The 8676-nt window shown below is 41.3% G+C and overlaps 2 non-coding genes across 2 annotated transcripts; both read right to left on the minus strand.

The window, feature by feature from the left end:
• Positions 1-4158: 4158 nt before the first annotated feature.
• Positions 4159-4231, minus strand: TRNAV-AAC (transfer RNA valine (anticodon AAC)). The gene has a single exon. It is a non-coding gene; the product is annotated as a tRNA-Val (tRNA).
• A 277-nt stretch (positions 4232-4508) lies between these two features.
• Positions 4509-4580, minus strand: TRNAW-CCA (transfer RNA tryptophan (anticodon CCA)). The gene has a single exon. It is a non-coding gene; the product is annotated as a tRNA-Trp (tRNA).
• Between the last annotated feature and the right edge of the window lie 4096 nt (positions 4581-8676).

The raw sequence follows: 8676 nt of genomic DNA on the forward strand, positions 1-8676 counted from the left end.
CTCCGAGGAGCAGTCAATAGTTAAGCAATCTGCCTCTGAGTAGGAAATACACTGGATGGAGAACAGACAGAGATAAATCTAGTTAGGGAAAGAATCTGTATTCCTTAGATTTTAGGAAGTTTAGGAAGAGACTAGGGAACTTAGTCCTATAAAAGGGATAAAATGTGGAAGTGATAGATTCTTTTACTGTTGTAGAAGCAGATTTTCTGCCTGTTTTTTTAGTCTGATACCTTGTGGTTAGTTATGGCTACAGGAAAAGTCCTGATCTGAAGATACTAAGTGAAAAAATGATATGATTATGCTGTGTAATTTGTTCCAGTGAATATTTATTCTCACTGTTAAAAATGAGTACTTTTTTCCTAATTTGAATTTTCTGACCTCTGCTTGAACTTACTTGTAGGTGTGTTGTTAAACAAGAGCTTATCTATTAAAAGAGTTTGTGATTTCAAGTGTTCCCTTTTGATGCTGGGACTTGACAACTTTTGAAATACTAAATTTTGAGACACTAACAATGATAACTAGCAAAATAAAAGCTATAAAATTCATAACAATAGAGTGGGATCATTCTCGTAAGTTCAGCTGTAGCTAAGTTACAGAAAAGTATTATCCATCCATATTCAAATTCACTATGTAAGTCTTAGAACAAATCCCGTTTCCATTTATGAGAGTATAGAAGCAGCAGCAGGAGAAGAAACATGACGTGACAGATTTGATTATACTGTGGTAGGCCTAGAAGTCCTAACTGCATATTCCAAAGACATGCCTACGATGGGACGATGTCAAAACACCTGGGCAAAACACTATCAGCCCATTGTCTTCTGTTTGCGTGATTCCTGTGTGGCTGTCAAACAGCCTGCGTAGTGCGTTGTTTTTAATAAAAAAAATGAGTGAAGGGAATGAAGCAACTGCAAAGCCGTTCAGTTGAAAGCAGGTCCTTCACAAATGATTGGATAATTAAAATATGAATGTAGCTAATCCATGTTGACATTTTTATAGCCTTTACATGAAACAACCTTTAAGGGTATGGTGGAGTAGAGAGATAAGATTCTATGGGAGGACCACTGGCAGTTGATCACAGAAAAAGAAGGTATCATACGAAGAAAATGCTGGTTTAAATTGAACATAAGAAAATAAACTTAATGCCTAAAAATAAACATCAATGGGAATCTCCTACATAGAAAATCACTGCTAAAGAGGTTGTACACATAATGATGAATCCATAGCAACAAATAGTAAGATATCCCAAGGATGGCTGAAATGCAGCATTGCACATCCTTAAACGACATGGAGGAGACAAATATATTCTGCCAGATATTGGGCAGATGTAGAGACAGTATATTGTCTTTGTATCGCTCATGTAGCTTCCGCACTAACACAGACACTTTTGACATACCTGTCCACTCTTCACGTCTATGTTTTATAAAGCTGAAACATTTAAGAAAAACCAAAAGAGTGGTTTAAGATCTGGCAAATAAGACACCCATCTGTGTGTGTAGAGAGTAATACATTTAATTTTCCAATATTCTTCAGCATAACAAAGAAAAGGATAAAATGATACAATAGCTTGGAATTTGAAGACCAGAAAGAATAAGATGGGAAATATGCTGCATGATTTTCACAGTAATTCAATTCACAGTGAGTGTTACACCATGGGGACTGTAGCAGATCTGACATCATGTAAAATAAATAGATAATGGAAGTCTTTCTAACAGATAAACTCTACCTCCCAGTGCTAAGTTATGAGGCCTGGTAAATGTACTCTGATGTTCTAGAATTCTTGATGTAAGATATTAGGCTTGTGCAACTCAACAGAACCATTTATAATAGAAAACTTAATGCCATGCTTTAGAATATGATGGATTCATTGTCTTCAGATATTGCTCATGCTTGCAGGACGTTAAGACATTTAAATTCAACCCGAAAGTCCAAAATAGGATGGGCACGCAAATGATTTCTAATCAGTATTGTTGCATATGAGCCAGTAATGGATGGAGAACAGCATAAAATCTTTATCTGTAATATCAAGAACTCTATGAAAATGTAAGTGACATAACTCTCAAATTCTGTGCCTTTTTGTCTTTGCTTGACCCCAACCATACATTAAACTATGTCCTTGAGAATAATTTAATACACCAATAGCTTTTTTCAGCTGTCCATGACCTATTTTAGATGATGATACCTGGAATGCATAGTGCTCTCCTCACATGTTCTCATTTTACTTTCTGAAGATTGGGTCAGGCTCTCCTTCCAACGACTAAAACATTAAAAGCAAAACAGGCCATAATCTCTCCAGGTTGAATTTGGTCTGCTAATTCATACAAGTTGTCCGGGGAATTTGGCATCAGTCACCTATACAGAATCTGTATACAGGGTATAAGAATGAAAAACAGAAAAACAGACCAGAAAAAGTTATTCTTTATAAAATGGTAATAAACTTCTGAAACTTCCTGTCCCTGGAGGCTATGGAGGCAGGCAGTATCAGCATGTTCAGAAAAGGAATTAGACAAATAAATGGATAAAAGATCTATAAAAAGGTATTAAAAGGACCAGACAGGTATGTATTCTCTAGCATCCCTTATACAATGGTTGTGAGTAATGAGAGATTTTAAGGGGAATGTGCTACAAAAAGTGACCAGGATCAAGCACTGTCACATTCATCTACTTTTCACAGACTCACAGAATCACAGAATGGTTGAGGTTGGAAGGGAGGGACCTCTGGAGATCAGCTAGTCCAACCCCCTTGCTCAAGCAAGATCACCCAGAGCATGCTAGACAGGATCGCGTTCAGGCAGGGTTTGAAGATCTCCAGAGAAGGAGACTCCACAACCTCTCTGGGCAACCTGTGCCAGTTCTCTATCACTCTCACAGTGAAGAAATTCCTCCTCATGTTCAAGTGGAACTTCTTCTGGTTCAATTTCTGCCCATTGCCTCTTGTCCTGTCACACAGGGCAACTGAGAAGAGTTTGTCCCTGTCCCCTTAACACCCTCCCTTCAGGTACTTGTACACATTGATAAGATCCCCCCTCAGGCTTCTCTCCCCCAGGCTAAACAGGCCCAGCTCTGTAGAGGGTAGAGGGCATGATCACTTCCCTTGACCTGCTGGCAACACTTTTCCCAATGCACCCCAGGAGACCACTGGCTTTCTCGGCCACAAGGGCACATTGCTGGCTCACGGACAACTTGTCATCCACCAGCACTCCCAGGTCCTTCTCTGCAGAGCTGCTCTCCAGAAGGTCAGACTCCAGCTTGTACTGGTGCTTAAAGTTATTTTTCCCTAGGTGCAGGACCCTGCACTTGCCCTTGTTGAACCTCAGGAGGTTCCTCTCTGCCCAGCTCTCCAGCCTGTCCAGGTCTCTCTGAATGGCAGCACAGCCCTCAGGTGTGTCAGCCACTCCTCCCAGCTTGGGATCATCAGCAAACTTGCTGAGGAGGCACTCTGTCCCCTCATCCAGCTCATTGATGAAGAAGTTGAACAGGATGTGACCCAGGACTGAGCCCTGGGGGATGCCACTAGCCACAGGCCTCCAACTAGACTCCACGCCACTGATGATGACCCTCTGAGCTCTGCCTTTCAGCCAGTTCTCCATCCACCTCACTGTCCACTCACCTAATCCACACTTCCAGAGCTTATCTAGGAGGATATGGGAGACAGTGTCAAAAGCCTTGCTGAAGTCAAGGTACACAACGTCCACTGCTCTCCCCTCATCTACCCAGCCATCATAGAAGGCTATCAGATTGGTTCAGCAGGATTTCCCCTTGCTGAATCCATGCTGGCTACTCCTGATCACTTTCTTCTCCTCCATATGTCTGGAGATGACATCCAGAATGAGCTGTTCCATCAGCTTTAAAGGGATGGAGGTGAGGCTGACTGGCCTATAGTTGCCTGGGTCCTCCTTCTTGCCCTTCTTGAAGACTGGAGTGACATTGGCTTTCTTCCAGTCCTCAGGCACCTCTCCAGTTCTCCATGACTTTTCAAAGATGATGGAGAGCAGCCTGGCAACAACATTTGCCAGCTCCCTCAGTACCCGTGGGTGCATCCCATCAGGGTCCATGGATTTCTGGTTGTCTGGCCTGCCCAGAAGGTCTCTAATCCTATCCTCCTCAACCAAAGGAAAGTCTTCCCTTCTCCAGACTTTCTTCCTCACATCCAGGCTGCAATGTTTCCACCTGGTTTCGAACCAGGGACGTTTCGCGTGTTAGGCGAATGTGATAACCACTACACTATGGAAACTCCCAATAAACATATATTCATTGTTTCCAGTCATCTTCATGTCCTTCATGCATTTGGACATCACTTTCGGAAGTATCTATTTGTTCCATCATCTTCATCTGAGAACTGCAGTGAGGCTCACATGGCTATAACACCATAGATCATTCTTCTTGCCCTTACTGAAGATGGGTCAGATGCAGTGATCTCTTTCCCATCATCAGGAAACTCCTCCTATTGCCAAGATCAAGGCGCTATAAAACAGAGTCAATACAAAAGTCACCTGGTGTTGAACTAATCCTGACCCCGGTGTGATTTGAACACACAACCTTCTGATCTGGAGTCAGACGCGCTCCCCTTGCGCCACGAGGTCGAGGTAAAGAGTTCAGCCCCATCCACTGGACACCTCCCCTTCAGGTACTTGTACACATTGATCAGATCCCCCCCTCAGTCTTCTCTTCCCCAGGCTGAAGAGGCCCAGCTCTCGCAGCCATTCCTCATAGGGCAGGTGCTCCAGCCCTCTGATCAACTTTGTAGCCCTGCGCTGGACTCTCTCCAGTAGCTCCATGTCTCTGTTGTACTGGGTACTTTTGCCACTATCTGAGTCAGAATGCTGGGTTAGATGGTCTGAGGACATTTTTTTTTGCTCCAGGAATGCAAGAGAAAAATAATGAGGGAATACTAATAGAAAACTCTGCTTTCAGTATAAATCTGGAGGGAACTCTTCAATGTCAGTAGAGGCATCTTAATTTTACACTTGCAAAAGAGTGCAGAATATGAGCCAGCACACTTAAGTATAAAGAATTTATGTCAGATGTGGCACAAATTATCCCAAGGTGGAAAAATGTTTGAGAAAATCTTGACTGTATTCCTTTAGTAACTGAGTAATGAGTAACTTCTGCAGGGATAATATTCTACCTTTTTTCTTCATGATAAGAAGAAGAAATATTAGGCCAATTTTCATATGTATAAATTAACATAGGTCAGTTGAATTCTGTGTAAATATTCTGCTATGCACAAGCTGAGCAGCAGACTTTTGGAATTTTTAACTCCACAACTCTGCATATTACCTCTCAAAGGTATTAATCAACTACTGAGCTAACCTTGAAATCATGGAAAATTTGACAGAGGGTGGATCCCAAGAAATTTAAGTGAATTAGTCTCATTTCATGTGGAAAATTGGAGAGAAATATGCATACATTAAGGAAATATGCAAGCTAATGTCCTAGATGTTTATTGTTTCCATATGTTTATTTCTAAACAGAGTAATTTAAGAAACTCACTTTGGACATATGGAAAAAATATGGAAGAAAATCTCACCAAAAAATAGGCAAGCAAACCTAAAATGAGAAGTTTGTTTAGCTTTTTCTTTAGTTCTTTCCATCTGCAGGAAAGATTTTTAAAAGCAAGTTCCTGATGCCGCTGATGTTACTGATTGGTGCACTGATCATATCTGCAAATCTCCGTGTGTACTTTTCTGCAGTACTCCCTTGCCTTGCCTTCTCTTCCGCTCCATTCCCTTCCCCTCCTTTCTCCTCCCTTCCTCCCTCTCCTTTTCCTCTTTCCCCCCTTCCCTCTTGCCTTTTTCTCCTTCCGCTTTCTCCTTCCCCTTTCTCCTTCCCCTTTTCTGCCTTCTTGTTCTCTATGCAGTATGCTTAGAGCTTGCTCTTACTCGGCCATCTCATTCCCTTCATCTCTCTTCTTTTTCTCACTCATGCAGCTAAACCTTTCATCCTTACAGCAAAGGCAATACAAACAGAACCATTCACTTTCCTTCCCATCTGTCAGCACCTGGAAGAGCACCTGCTTACTGATGCCTGTACTCACATGATGGATGTTATTTTACCTATTTTCTCTCCACAGGTTATTGTCATTGCTTTCTCCATTGTGACCTCAAAAATCAATCTTACTTCTTCAATCATTTGCCAAAATATTACATCCGAGTCTGCTTTCTTCTCCTTTTCCATAACAGCAACCATTCCAAGTGCATTTTTCAGCAGTTTTTTTTTGTCCACCAATATGGGCTGCAAACAGCAGAAGTGGCACGGCTATAGTCTGGCATAACACAAGTGACATTTATACTTGTTCCTCCTTGGGTGTAACCTAGAACTCTTTTGGATTCTCCATACTAAGAATATTCAATGTCTGAGAAGTGAGAGGTTTCCTCTGCAGTAGAAGAGTGGGGTCATTTACCTTCGCTTGTGGCTAGTCCATGTGGAAATCTAATTCATGGATGCTTTCTGGTAGACCAGTTGGTGTAATCTCATACTTGTGGTACTAAAGGGGATCTTTAGTTCAAACAGAGGAACTTGAGCTAATTTATTAGGAGTGGGTGTTCTCAATGAAGTAAGTAAAAAAGAAGCTACAATTTAACTAGAGAGACCAGAGATGCCAAAGCCCATATCATCACTGGTAATGACCGTTGAGCTCAGCTTTGCATAGCAGGCAAATAGCTCGAGAAAGCTGTACCGTTCATCTGACTTTTCAGTCAACCCAATCCAAATAATATGAACCGTATAAACAATATTGAAATGAGGTGGAAAATATACTCTATAAGGATAATTCTTTTCTTTAGCTGTCTTACAAGCTTGTAAGTAAAACACACTGGACTGAACATAAAAAGATTTCACTATTAGTGGCAGTGTTGCTGTCATATCTGAGATACCTGGGACCCTGCTGTTCTAAGTGCTGTAAAAACAGAAAGTAAAAATCTGCTTGAATGAGTTTACAATCTGGATATAAGACAAGAGAGAACAGATAGTTATAGAGAAATGGGAGAGCACAGGGAAACTATGAAATAATTTTGGTCATTATAACAAATAGTGATCTCAGCACTCTAGCATTCTCACTATCGTTAAGTGTTTTGTAGGCATCATGGAAAATATTGAGTGGAAACAAAACTCCTGTTTATTATTATAAACAGAGTATTCAAAATCTTTTTGTGGTCTGTTACAATTGTAGAGCAATCCACTGATACCATGCTTCCTCATTGTGTAGCAATAGGACAAGTAACTTAATACAGATAAGTGGGATGCTGGGATTGGGAGATTTGTCTTGCAAATAATATTCCAAGTGAGACACATCAGAATAAGGTTTACTGAATAAAATATAACTTTGCTGAAAGCCTTGGGCCAGGACAAGGACCATAATTAGGACCATGTCATTCATAGGCATAAGTGTATTTTAACATATAATAGTAGCTGTAGAAAATTTATAGAAACAAAACTGCATATATTCTCTTTTAAATGCCTCAGCCTGTGGACTTAGGCTCTAGCCTCCTGTGTTGTGAGGAAACCTAACAAATTAGTTAGGTTTGTTACTGTCTTTCCAAGACAGTAATAATTTCAAGCATTTTATATTCCTCATGCATCAGAATATTAGAGCATCCCAAGGAAATAACAGAAAGTAATCAAAAAACCTTGCCAAAACCTTCCGGAGCAACTGCTACAAGGATAGTGAACCAGACCTAGGCGATGCTCATCTCAGGAACTTATTGCAGAGGGGAAAGTTTCTGCTGAGTCAGAAACCTGGAGAGTGCATCTTCTGCTGCCACTACCACCACAATGGTCATAGAATGGCTGAGGCTGGAAGGGACCTCTGGAGATCAGCTAGTCCAACCTCCTTGCTCAAGTAGGGTCACCTAGAGCATGTTAGACAGGGGTGCATCCAGGCAAGCTTTGAGTATCTCCAGAGAAGGAGACTCCACAACCTCCCTGGGCAACCTGTTCCAGTGCTCTGTCACCCTCACAGTGAAGAAATTCCTCCTCACGTTCAGGTGGGGTGAATGATGTTAGAAGGGCAAAGTTAGCAACTCATGCTGCCCAGTGAAGAGCCCTGTGATTACCAGCTTTTGCTCAGCATACCCTATTCCCCCTGCTAACATGGGTCTTTTGCTTCCCATGAGATGGGTCATGAAAGGATGAAACTGCACAGAACTAGGATTCAAATGCTGCTGATAGTATTTTTGACAACACGTATTTTTTTGGGGGGGGGGGAAGGAAACCATTTGCAGGTTCTATATTTCACTTTCACATTTAAAAAAGCATTTTTTAGCTTAAAATTACTTTTATAAGCTATGGATAGCATTCGGAAAAATAATTGGAATGGTCAAAAGAGGAATGAACTATTACGACATACCTAATTTTATTTCTTTAAGTGTTTAAATTCATCTGTGAATACAGGCTCCACATACATCCTAAGTGGTACCACAGTGAAACTGCTCAATTCAACTCAGAAGTCTCTCAGCACAACTCAGCAGAAAACCTAAAACACGGTGGTACTGCAGGAGTTAGCAACAGGAGCGTCTGCATGTTGACCTAAGAGGCTGTTCAGGTGTAGGTGTCTAAGATGACATCCAAAATAATTCTAAGTTGCCCAGAATGCAATGGAAGTGGAACAGCTAAATCCATGAATGGCCAAGTAAATCCTAGTGAAATGCTCAGGTACCCAGATTACTGCAGGGTCCTAAA

The sequence above is a fragment of the Rhea pennata genome, chromosome 3 (genome assembly GCF_028389875.1).
Source record: "Rhea pennata isolate bPtePen1 chromosome 3, bPtePen1.pri, whole genome shotgun sequence".
Classification (NCBI taxonomy): Eukaryota; Metazoa; Chordata; class Aves; order Rheiformes; family Rheidae; genus Rhea; species Rhea pennata.